Raw genomic sequence first — 13749 nt, forward strand, 5'->3', positions numbered from 1 at the left:
ATTTGAGTAGAGAACTCCTTGAGTTGTGTTGTGAGCTCAAGTTGTGGTTTTGTGTGCGTGATTGTGCTCTTGTTTTGAGTCTTGTGTGTGTTGCTCTCCCCTCCCTTACTTCTGTGCTTCTTTGTGATCATCAATTGTAAGGGCGAGAGGCTCCAAGTTGTGGAGATTCCTCGCAAACAGGAGAAAGTATAAGAAAGGAAAACACCGTGGTATTCAAGCTGATCATTGGATCACTTGAAAGGGGTTGAGTGCAACCCTCGTCCATTGGGACGCCACAACGTGGAGTAGGCAAGTGTTATACTTGGCCGAACCATGGGATAAATCACCGTGTCTTTTGTGTTGTTCTTCTCTGTGATCATTGTGTTTCACAAAAGCTCGGTCCTTAGCCACTTGGTCCTATTGCACTAACTCTTAACCAAGTTTTGTGGCTACAAGTATTTGATTTTTACAGGATCACCTATTCACCCCCCTCTAGGTGCTCTCACAAGGGTCGCTAGGCGTTTGATATCCTTCACCACTGGATTATTCTTGAGAAACAATCTGGTCCATGTGGTCAGGCCCTAATCCTTGGTCCTTGATTGCAGAACTCATTTAGCTATATGTATATAAATACATAGGTAGTAATTAAATACATATTAACATAAAGATATCTATCAAAGACAATAATGATTACATTAAAACATAGATAGAGTAAGAAAAATCAATAACTGATTACAATAAACCATAAACCTTAACCCTAACCCCTACCCATAAACCTAAAAATAAACCCTAAACCCTAAGCATTAATCCCTAGCCCTCAAGTCTAATTCCTAAATCCTAAATCCTCACATTAACTCTTAACCCTAACACTAACTCTTAACCCTAACCCTAAACCCTAAGCATAAACCCTAACCCTAAACCCTAACCCTAAACCATTAACCCTAACCATAAACATTTAAGCTAAACTTTGGATTTGAATAGAATGTATAGGACATATAGAGAGTGAGAGAGAGGGAGAGTCATATAGGATGTATAGAGAGGGATAGAGGGAGATTCATATATAACGTATAGAGAGGGAGAGTCATATGGATATTATTGAGTTGTGTCGATACGAATTGTTGGGGGCCTTCAGCTTCCGAAGGTCCTCAAAAAACATGATTTAATAGTGTTTCTGGAGTATAATACATGAACAGGTACCTTCAGACTTGGATCAGAACCACAATGCAAGAAACACAAAGAATATAAAGGTTGACGCAGAGTCGAAGCTATGCGCAAGGAAGCTTCGGCAGGATAGCAGAAAAGGGGAACCGACTTAAAAGGGAAAAGGCTATTTAGACCTCAATGGATCACTATAGAGTTACTAGCAGATGTAAAGGGCATGGGTGTAATTTTACATGGGTTGTGTCCCGTGCCTATAAATAGATGAACAGTGCTCCCGTACTGTTCACGCTGACTTGGCATTGGCTTTTGCGTCACGCTTGTACCCTTACCTTCTTTCGAGCCGAAGGTACATTTGTAACTTGATATCATTTATATTTTCCCATAATAATAAAATAGAAATGAGTTGATAATAATACATAATTGTTCATGTTATCTTTTATATTTCATATGATTTTCTCTTCATTATTATGTGCTACACTTATGAAGGTATGTCCTTCATAACCTTCGTCCGAAAATCATTATATCCCAAGGAAAATAATGCTTCGAAGGACGAAGGACTTTAACGTTTAACATTCTTTGTGTTGCCTTGTTCTTAATTCGAAGCATTTGAAAACAAGTCCCCAACATTGGCGCCCACCTTCGGTGAACTCTTTTCGACCACCTTCGGCAAGCATTGACCTTCGTCATGCCACCGAAGAAAGCTTCAGTGACAGGGGTTGCCGCTCTGCAGCCGCTGGACCCGAACCAGGAGACCCTTTCTCTTCGAGAGGCCCGAAGCCAGAAGAGGAGGGCCACTAGTCCAACACCCCAGGAGGACGAGTTGGATCAAGAAATCAGAAACATGGAAATGCTTCATCAACAAGTACAAAGGAAGAAGGAGAAGATGGCTCGTCTAGCCGACCTTCAAAGGCAGATTGATGAAGCCACTGAAGAAGTACGCCATCTTGCTCAAGATGAACAAGAACGAAGGCCCCAACACAGGGAGCTTCATCAAGAAGGCTTGTTCGATGATGATGGATGGTATGATGATTTTAATCATGGTACCTTTACTTTTGACGATGCTTCTCCCTTGGCAGCAGAACTGCAGGCTATCCCATGGCCCCCATCATATAAGCCACCTCAGCTTCCGATGTATGATGGGCAGTCAGACCCGAAGCAGTTTTTGATGAGCTATGAAGCAACTATATCCTCATACGGAGGCAATGCAGCTATCATGGCCAAGTCTTTCGTCATGGCAGTTAAGAATGTGGCCCAAACGTGGTATTCTTCTCTTCGGCCATGAACTATTACTTCATGGCAGAAGCTCAAGGATATGCTGGTAACAAGTTTCCAGGGCTTTTAGACGAAGCCAGTTACAGCTCAGGCTTTGTTTCAATGCACGCAAGACCACGAGGAATATCTCCAAGCATATGTCCGAAGGTTCTTGCGCCTGAGAGCACAAGCGCCTACAGTGCCCAATGAAATTGTCATTGAGGCCATGATCAAGGGGCTTCGTCCAGGACCTACTGCCCAGTATTTTGCTAGAAAGCCTCCACAGACTTTGGAGAAGCTGCTCCAAAAGATGGATGAATACATCCATGCTGACAATGATTTTCGCCAAAGAAGGGAGGAAGCCTACAGGTTCTCTGAGATGACCAGGGGCTTTGGAGGTAGAATCCACCCAAGACATGTCAGGTCAATTCACTCAACCCAGAATGACGACAGAGGAAGTCAACAACAGAGGCCACAATACTCCTCACAAGCTTCGGAGCAGCAACAAAGCTATCTTCGGCCGCCAGCTCCAAGAGGCAGAGGCGCCAGGGGCTTCGGAGGAAGGTTTGGGGATCAACCTAGAAAAAATTATTGCCTATTCTGTGGTGAGGACAAGGGCCATACTACAAGGATGTGCCATGTCACCATTCAGAAACAGAAGGAAATAGCAGAAGCTGCAGCTCAGCAGAACCAGCCGAAGCAGGTCATGCATACTGCTTCGTATCACTCACCCTACATACCAGAGTATGTAGGTAACCATCCTGCAGCGTCTGTTGCTTCGGCTAGTCAGCCACAGGCATCCTGGCCACAGCCTCCACCTCCGCCACCACTACAACCTGCATATTCACGCGGCCAACAGTCAGAAGGGAGTCAATAGACCCATCAACAGAGAGACTTCAGGGAGGAGTCCGAAGCTCGCACAGTCAACAGTACTGTGCCAGAATCGAAGCATATCTATTAAGAGATATCCTACCCCTGAAACAGTTTTTACATTCATTGTCATTTTCTTTCTTACTAAGGAACAATTGTTGAAAACCTAGTTTTCTTGTCGTTTTCAATTCCTTGTAATAGTTTCGTTTTTTTCCATAGTGAAAATATATCTTCTCCATAGACTTACGGAGTCCAAAAAAGTCGCCGAAGCACAAAAAGTATCTCCGAAGCTACAAAAAGTCGTTCTACGGAACGTAGTGTAAGTTTACCGAAGCTACAAAAAGTCGTTCTACAGAACGCAGCGTAAGTTTGCCGAAGTTACAAAAAGTCATTCCTAAGGGAGCGCAGTGTAAGTTTTCTGCTCAAAAGTCGTTCCAAAGGGAATGCAGAGCCAAATACTGCCGAAATATAAGGTGAAGCGTGAAAAGTCAACGCGAATACCGCCGAAATAGAAGGCGAAGAAGTTCAAAAGACGTTCCTAAGGGAATGCAGAACTTACAGCAAAAAGTCAGCGCTGATACACCGAAAAATAAGCGGTGAAGCCGAAAAATAAACGGCAAAGAGATTGTGTATTCCAATATGGGGATGTGAGTGTGTGTCTTCGGCACAAAGTATCATTTTGCATAAGCATAACATCATCACATCATTTTGCATGGCATAACATCATATATCATATCACATCAATGGCACAAGAAGGGGATACAATGATGACCTTCGGAGAATGCTTCGAAAAAGTGAAATTGTGCTAAGGCACAAAATAAGTTTTGAAGAAATACAGTGTTATCAGCTATGATGAGGAGGAAAAAGTTTATTGTTGACGAAGCATCAGTGTTTTGGCGACGCCTGGAGCATTTTTTATGAAGCACTCTGATATGGAGGAAGAAAGTCTATTACTGACGAAGCATTAATTGGAGGGTTTTCTACGAAGCATAAAAGTTCTTCTTTACGAAGCATGAAAAGAAGGGAAGGTGTTTTTTCGCCGATGGCTCAAAAACGGTATGTACATAAAAGTTTCATGCATCGCAAAGAAATGAATTGCAAAGCCATTTATACATTACATCAAGAACCCATGAGCACCAAATATTACGAGCATAGTCCAGCAAATGTTACATTAATATTCTAGCAATATTTTTACAATATATGTTCTTCTTCTTTCAAAACTTTGTCTGCAGCTTCGGTCAGCAGTTGAGTAACGACTTCGTCCATAATGGTTTCGGCCATCTTAATAATTTCTGCTGATTCTTTTGCCTCTGGGTCGACCAATGACTCGAAGGGCTCTGGGGGAGGATATAGTTCGGCTGCGGTAGAAAATGTAAATAAGTCCGAAGTCACAAAAATAAACAATAAAGTTAATAGCTACTAAGCAATACATATCCGCCTTTCGAATTCCGCGGCTTTTTCAGCTGCCTTTGTTGCTTCCCTAGCATCGTGAGTGTCTTTTTCACTCTTCTTTATTATTTCGTGGGCCATCCCTCGGCCGCCATTCTCCTAGATGTCAGTAAAGAATTTTCCACCAAGTAAGCTTGCTTCGACCGAGGGGTCCTTCGTATCATCAATAAATAAAGCAGCTTCGGCTTGCGCTAAAGTTTTCACATGTTCGCAACCTGACTTCTCCAAAATAGCTGCAATTCCCTTCGCGCCAGAGAAGGCACAGACGTCCCCACGGTCATTTAAAATCTCCTCAAACGCTTCGGCCTCGCTGCTGATCCGTTCAATTGGACCTTCGGGATCGCCTCGTACGAAGTTGTCTTCACTTGAATATGCGCCAACATTGGCGAAGCTAGTTTTTATTTTCTTCACGCAGCCCATAGATTTTTCAAAGCATCTTTCCTTGGATATGTGAAGTTCTTCAATGTTCTTCTCTAAATGATTTGTCCATTGTTCGCTAATTCCTCGTTTAGCTTCTGCAACTGCGCACTTCTCTTTAGCTTCGGCCAGTTGCTTCTGAAGGTCTTCAATCTCAATTTTTTGGGCTTCAGATTGGGTTTTAAAGTTAGCTTCATCCTTCTTTACTTTATCCACCAATGTAAGCAGAATTTTATCTTTTTCCAAAGCTTCGTTCCTCAGCTTAATAACCTATGTTCAAAGGTTGTTGAAAGCAATAGTGTAGCTCTCGTCTTCGACATTCTTTTGCGCCCTCAAGGCATTGCTAAGTATTAAACCCTATATGAAAAAAATAGTATAAGAGCAAAAGAATAATTCAAAATTTATAAACTTCCAAATATACAATTTTTGTACCTACAGACTGTTATATGCAAGGTTATCTATCAGATCGTCCTTCGTCATAGCACAAAGGCCAGCTTCGAGCTTCGGAAAATCCATACTTCAGGCCATCTCCCGGCAGACAGATAATTCTTTGTTGTTTGGGAGGCAATATAAGAAGTCATCTTTGTCTGTACCATTAAACACTAAGGCCCCTTTTGGATATTTCAGTTCTCGGGCATAGTGTTTAGCTTCAAAAATTTCTTCTTCAGATAATCTTTTTTCCCGAAGCGCGTCGAATAATATAATCAAGGACTTCGGAAGACGCCTCGGGAGCAGGAGCGGCAGTCTTTTCAGGCAAATTCTGTTCTATACCCCCTTCTTCCGCTGCCTTTTCTCCAATCTCTGATGATTTCTCCTTGGCGGGCACTGAAGGCCCGGCTTCGGCGTCAGCTTGGCTCGATATAGCTTCGGTTTCGGTTAGCTTTGTCTCGGTTTCAATCTGTATTTTCGAAGCCTTGGCAATTTTTCCTGGAGTAGAACTTGAAGTTTTTATCATCTCTAGCACATCTAATACATTAATCATCCTTTTTCTCTTGGGGGTCGCCGCCAGATCTTTCTGTGTCTTTGGTGCCTCCGCTCCTGCCGGAAGGCTTAGAGCTTCTGATGTTTTCGTCCCTTCGGCTATCGGTTCTTCAATTTTATCAGCCTTCGGCATTGCAGCCGGCTCTTCAATCTTCTACGTAAGAGTAGGTCCTTTGGCTTCAATAGCCGAAGAGGTCTCACCGCCAAATTCAGGCACTATGGCCGGTTCAATGTAGCGTGGTCGGTGAGTAAGAACCTTCACCTTTTTCCTCTTCGGCGCAGGCTCGCTTGAGGCGGTTGAAGCAACATCCTTCTCAGAAGCAGCACCTTTTCTTTTCTGACCCCGCGGCGGGTACCAATAGTCGGGGTACACAAATCCAATAGTGTCAAAAACCCTATTTAGTCTTTTCTTTTTCCGGCTCCCGAAGGCCGCAGATAACGCATTATCTTTCGCTTTGGAGTATAGCCCAAGCAGTTCATCACTTGTAGCTTCGATACATTTCAGCCAGTCATCATTTGGCTCATCAAATTTATCTTCATATCTGAAGGTGTATTTCAGTCGAACCAGTTCTCCTTCGCCAGTCTTAGTGACAGTCTCCTTCGACATTTCCCACTTCTCTACAAGTGGCCATACTCTGAAGGCTATATGCTCCTGGATTAGATCTCTTATCCTGATGAAAGAGCAAAGCGTGCCGAAGGCCCTTCAGCATCCTTCGGCTGCCTCATCAATCTCTACCTTCGGTTTTCGGAGGCCGAAACGCTGCCAGATGGGGCGCATGATGATCTCTTTAATGTTTTCTCGTGCCTTTAAATCATTTTTTACATAGAACCATTCTTTCATCCAGTCCCCGGGCCATCTCTTCCGAAAAGTTGGCACTGGGCAGCTTGAGCCAGAACGAGCAACGAAGCTATAGCAACCAAAATTATTATGATACTGCTCTTTACCCTAGGGCTTTGTCTCATATAAAAGTTCATGCATACTGCAGAAACTTTTTGCACTTGGCTCCAAACCCTGATGTGACACTATAAAAAATCATTAAATAAAAATAATGCAGTTAGTTTATTAACGATATTTATGGTAATAAATTTTTCATTGAAGTGTTGATTATTTATTTCATTTGGAGTAATAATTTTTTTTCGCACATGATTGATTTTTTGGTTATTGAATTACATTTCTTCTTAAATAAAAATCCTAGTAAATAAATAATATAATCAGTCCAAAAATAACTATTTTATTTATAAATAATTTTAGGTTAATTGTTATGAATTTTATGATTATTTAAAAGTGTATTTCGAAATTAGAAAAGGAAGTAGAAAAAAAAAGAAAAAAACTAACTAATCCTAGCCGGTCCATTAGGCCCAACTCCTAACCCTAAGTCGCGCGCGCCCCTGCTCCTTTGTTTGGCCGTCGCCGCCTCCCTCGTGTGCCCATCCAGTCGCCTTTCTCTTCCTCTCTCTCTTCCCTTTCGTTTCTCTCTCCTCCCTTTCTTCCCAGCAGAACGCACGCGCAGGAGCTTCCAGCTAGCAGCTAGGCGCGCCCAGGACCCCGACCAGGCCCCGCCCGACGCGCCAGCGCCCTGCACCGCGCCACCGACCCACCCAGCCGCTGGCCGAGTGCCGTGAAGCCTGACGCCGCCCAGGCCGCTCGCGCCCAAGGCCGCCAACCCTGCCCCTGCCAGGAACCTGCACGACCGGCCAAGTACTGCACCCATGCCGCCTGACGCCCGCGACGCACAGGCCGAAGCCCGACCGCGCCGTGCCGTGGAGCTGCCTCGTCCCTGCCCAGTCGACCGCGCAGTGACCCCGGCGCCAGGAACCGACGCCGAGCAGCCCAAGCAACCCCACTGTCCGTTCTTCATTGCGTGTAATGAAGAATCAATGTTGTCGTTTCTTCCTCCATTACTCCCTCCCCACGTTCATCCTCCATTAAGATTAACGCCATTGATGACCATGAAACACCCCGACGACCTCTGCTCTCCCTCTCTCTCTATAAAATCCCAGCTGAGCCCTCTCCTTCTCCCTGCTCGAGCTCGCTCTCTCTCCCTCGCTCTCCTCGTGTTCACGCCGCGCCGCAACCACCGCGCCCGGACCACCTCGTCGGAGCTCCGACTGACGTCAAGAACCCATGTCTGCCCGCACAGCAGCACCACCGCTCGCCGTCGTGAGGCTTGTCGCTGGACCGTCCTCGTTCCCCACCGGAGCTTCGCCGTCCACGCAGCACCCCGACCGGACCTCGCGCTCGTTCCCTGTCCGCCGAACCACTTTCTGCTCGTCGACGTTCATCCCTGCGCATGAACGAAAACACAAGGTCGAAGACAACCCCGAAATATTTATCATGTTTTGAATTTATTTTGTGAAATATTAATGTGATTTGGCGATTCACGTGTACGATTTTAGAGATTTGCGATGTATGCGTGTAACCAAAATGAACCCGCGACAATACTTTGAAAATGCGTATGATTTTGTAATTAAAAAAATGAACACAATCACTATTCACTACTTCCGTGGTTTTCGTACTGGAAATGTTTAAAATTGAATTTCGCTTTAGTGTGTGTGGAACAATAATTGTTAGTAGTATTTTAAGTGTAAACTTATGGATATAAAAAAATTGAAATAGGAATTAAACCACGTATTTCCGGTCAAAAGAAAATATAAATTTCACTATTCATAATAAATGAATTCATAAGTATGACACTTAAGTACTTAGAATTAGTAAGGCATTTATTTATGTCATAATAACCATGATTATGTTATTAAAAGTCCTATTTAGTAATCTACAATTAATTCTTAGTATATTAATGTTAGAAGAATTAAATAAACAATTTTTAGTTATACTTATAAATTCTATTTAGAAAAGAAGCGAGAAAATCGAAAGCGTAGAAATTATAATGATGTTAAAATGACTTAATAGACACTCATACTTTTCTAATAAGGAAATTGATAGTTATGTTGGTAAATATAGGTTTTTTACTAAAGAATTAGAAATTTTGTTTCTAACGGTAAAATGACCCTTTTAATAGACATCATATTTTTGATTTAATTAGATTCATTATAGATGTTTAAGTATAGCCGTATTAAATAGAAACTTAAAAGTAATATGTCATATAACTTTTCTAATAATGATATAATGGCTTAATTAAGTGCTCGCACTGTCATAACTAAAACAATAGTTTATAACATACCAATAAATATAATATCTAGGTTATATGTTTCTAAACTAAATGTAAAGATAAATAATAGAGTAATTATGTCCTCTCATAACCTAGTTAATTAGATTTATATTTATCTACAACTGGTTATATAGGCTTAATTAATCATTTAATCAAAATTAGTTCATATTATTTATATATGTGTCACTTAGTTTTTCCTAAAGAATAAACTAAGGAAATTAGTGTTCATGTTCTTTAATAATAATGTTAGTTTGTATATTGTTTTGTATATAGCTTTCTTAATAAAATATAGGACATGTACTTTCTAATAAAAATAAAATATAATTGTTGTTCATTGTCTTTTACATAAAAGTTCATTAAAGCATATATCATAACTTTCCATAAATAGGTGTTTAATAATAATGATCTTTTCACATAAAACCTATTTAGACCTATATCTTAATTTATCATAAGTGATGGGTTTAACAATGAATTATATGTTCCATAATGCTTCGTAAATTAACAATGTATTCCATAACGCATTAATTCTAGATATATAACTTATATCTGTTCTAAAAGGTTAAAAAGGTTTAGTAATGTTATAACATGTTTTATCGTCTTATAAACCCTTAATATTAGACATATCACGTATGACGATTTATAAAAGATTAATTTGGTGAACCTAATATTTGTATATTTTAATTAAGATATTTTTTAAACTTATGTCTTGTTTTATAAATTATAGATCACACATTTTTAAAAAGAATACCTTCTTAATTATAACCATTACTTACAACGTTTTTGAAAAGTGAACGCTCTTTTCGTTAGGCTTTCTTTTAGCTCTACGTATGGTGACTGTTGTACGTTATTGAATGGTGTTTGTTCTTCTTGTTTGTTTGTGTGATATTCAGTGGTTGATCTAGTAGTTGAGAATCAAGATATATTTCGTGGAAGAACCTCAAGTTTTCAATAAGCAAGGTAAGTGGACTTCTCCCTCTGCATATTCTGTTTGATCCCAAACAATACATTTAATAAAGTTTACTCTTCGATATATATATATGCATAATTTGATGTGTTACCTATTTAGATACCCCTAACCTTTCCAACCTTACTCCTTGTTTAACCTGGGATTATGATCTAATCAAGTAGCTATGCTATTGCTACAACTTAACTTTATGCAGTCACTCCTGTTTATGATATTAATGTTCCAAATGGTAAGTTTACTTTATTGTTGTTAACCCGATGGTTAAACAAGATTATTGCATATTAATTGGAACATGGAGTGACCACCCGGGAAAACAGTGCTACCATGAGAACTATCATGGCTCTAGTCTTGGCTAAATAACTAGGGAAGTCTTATGTTGGGTGCTGGTCGTGGTCGACAGGAACGAGGGCATCTGGCAAGCTCTTATAGTTCCGGCTCAGGTAGATTGGATACGGGCATAGTTCCCAAATCTTTACCCTGTAGTCTGGACTATAAGTTGGTTATGGTAGGTGTGCCTTATGCAATTTGACCATTTCCAGCATTTGCGTAATGAGGACTCCAGGGAGAAGCCTCGTAGTGAGACCCTGGTCATTCACCTCGGAAGTGAATACGGGTCTAGCTAAGCCGGGCTAGAAGGGAATCGCGACTCATGGGTAAAGATGTGCCACCTCTACAAAGTGTAAAACTGATATATCAGCCATGCTCACGGTTATGAGAAGCCTGGACTCCTCACATGATAATTGAACTTGAAGATGGAAATAAATCGAGATCTGATGATCCGCCAATGGTTTGCTTAAGTGGTTTCACTTAAGTGTTTTTGATATACTCTTATACCTTTGTTTAATGGGAATACTTGGGATTCACACTTATTAGTGGACATGTGTTGATAATAAAATGTTGACCAACTAAAATGCTTACTGCTCAGCCTTAGCCTCACCTTGTTACCTTGCATTAGTTTTCCCCCCACTTGCTGAGCCCCAACCATAAGTGAGCTCACCCTTGCTTAATTTTGATCAGAAGTTGCAGATGAAGTTATGATGCTGGACTCCATGGATGCTAGTCTAGTGATACCCCCGGTCATCTTCCTGTGGATGGATGTCCTTGTTTCGTTGTACTTTGATGAATAAAGGTTAAGACATTATGTCTGTTCAAAGTGTAATATGTTAATATAATCGTTATTTACGCTTTTATGCAGTGTTCTTTTGATATATTACACTTGTGACGTCAACATATGTGTGGAAATAGATCCTGGCACACATATGCTATGCACCCGGCTCTGCCCTTTGGAGACGGGTGTGACACCTGACTCCTCACAGCCCAGATGAAGATTCACATTCTTATGATTGCTTCGGGAGTAATTTGGTAAAGGAAAATCTGGTATATCTTTAAAACTTCAACCACAAATCTGATTAAGGGGAACCGAAGCCCAGCTTTGAAAAAGCTTCGGTAGATCACGACTTCATTCTCTTCGGGAACAGGAGCAGTCCTGTCTCCGTTGTCAGCCCTCACAATAGACATATCTCGAAAATATCTTCCCCTCATATTATCAAGATGACTCTGTTTACTAGTTGATTTTCCAAAAACTGCATGACTTGGTCGCCAGGGTCGATCTTCGGAGTCTTCACCCCCATTTTCCACATCATAACTGTCGCTGTCACCGGTGTCTTCAGATAAGCCTTCTAAAATCTCCCTAGTAATCTTTTCTGTATTTGTCTTTGCTATTGATTCAATAAAGCCAGCAGTCTTCTCCTCAGAGAGCTTCTCCTCCTCGCTCAGCTTCGTCTCAGCAACAACTTTCTTATCTTGAGACATCTTCTCTTCGGAAATGATGAAAATGTGCTCTTAAAGCCGAAGCTTAGAAAATCTAAAAAACCAAGCAAGCGTTGGTAGGCAAGAGCTAAAAATTGAGCAAGCAGAGCAAACGGCAAAAAGCGTGCCAAATGAGCTCGTGGTGTGCTCTTATTTATACACCTAGTGCGTTGCAAACTGGAGGGCCCCGCTTGTCATTGATTGTTGCTATTCTAGCAAAGGGAAGGTGTTTTTTCGGACCTTCGTCTTAGGGCCTTTGTCCATATCGCAATCTGAATTTGTCATTCTAACAAATTAATATTGTGAGGGGCTACTGTTGGGGGCCTTCGGCTTCCGAAGGTCCTCAAAAACATTATTTAACAGTGTTTCTGGAGTATAATACATGAACAGGTACCTTCAGACTTGGATCAGAACCACAATGCAAGAAACACAAAGAATACGAAGGTTGACGCAGAGCCGAAGCTATGCGCAAGGAAGCTTCGGCAGGATAGCAGAAAAGGGGAACCGACTTAAAAGGGAAAATGCTATTTAGACCTCGATGGATCATTATAGAGTTACTAGCAGATGTAAAGGGCATGGGTGTAATTTTACATGGGCTGTGTCCCGTGCCTATAAATAGATGAACAGTGCTCCCGTACTGTTCACGCTGACTTGGCATTGGCTTTTGCGTCACGCTTGTACCCTTACCTTCTTTCGAGCCAAAGGTACATTTGTAACTTGATATCATTTATATTTTCCCATAATAATAAAATAGAAATGAGTTGATAATAATACATAATTGTTCATGTTATCTTTTATATTTCATATGATTCTCTCTTCATTATTATGTGCTGCACTTATGAAGGTATGTCCTTCATAACCTTCGTCCGAAAATCATTATATCCCAAGGAAAATAATGCTTCGAAGGACGAAGGACTTTAATGTTTAACATTTTTGTGTTGCCTTGTTTTTAATTCGAAGCATTTGAGAACAAGTCCCCAACACGAACATTATCGAGTTCAGATCAGATTCGGATCGAATACAGATATTATTGAGTTGTGTCGGATAAAATCAGAATGGATATCGACATATTAAATACTCCCTTTGTTCCAAAATAGTATTCGTTTTTAGGACTAGTGAGGCAACTAGAGTGGGGTGAATGGGAGCCACTAAAATATCTCGACTTGCGAGCACGTGACTTTGGTCCCAAAGTTCAACCCGGAAACCCTCTAGGGACTCAAAGCACCAGATCAGAGTACAATGCAAACCAGCGTCGTTTGTATGCAACAAAAACCTTAAAACTGCAGACCTAACTTTCTGGAAAAAACAGAGTCAAAATCAGCAGGAAATTAGAGCGGCAATGTCAGCCTCCGGTAGTGCAGGGCACTGAAAAATGCCTAGAACGATCTCAAACTTCATATATAGTTTGCGTAGGGTAGAAGATGGTTACTGGTGAAGTATGAACCTGAACAAATCAAAAATCAAAGAGCAGATCAGAAAACCCAAGAGATATGGGGTCTTGTTGGGGGTTTCTCAAAACGAATTCAAATGAGAATAAACTCAGATCACGGTCAAGAACTGCACCATGAGGGCATACACAGTGATCCAAAGAGTCTATCTCCACCAAAATCAATCTCCAACAGTACCCATGTCACAAGAAATCGAAGGTTCTCTATAAATTCACAAGAGAAGGGAAAGGGAGAAACTAAGAACACAAAA

Source organism: Zea mays, chromosome 1 (genome assembly GCF_902167145.1).
Source record: "Zea mays cultivar B73 chromosome 1, Zm-B73-REFERENCE-NAM-5.0, whole genome shotgun sequence".
Classification (NCBI taxonomy): domain Eukaryota; kingdom Viridiplantae; phylum Streptophyta; class Magnoliopsida; order Poales; family Poaceae; genus Zea; species Zea mays.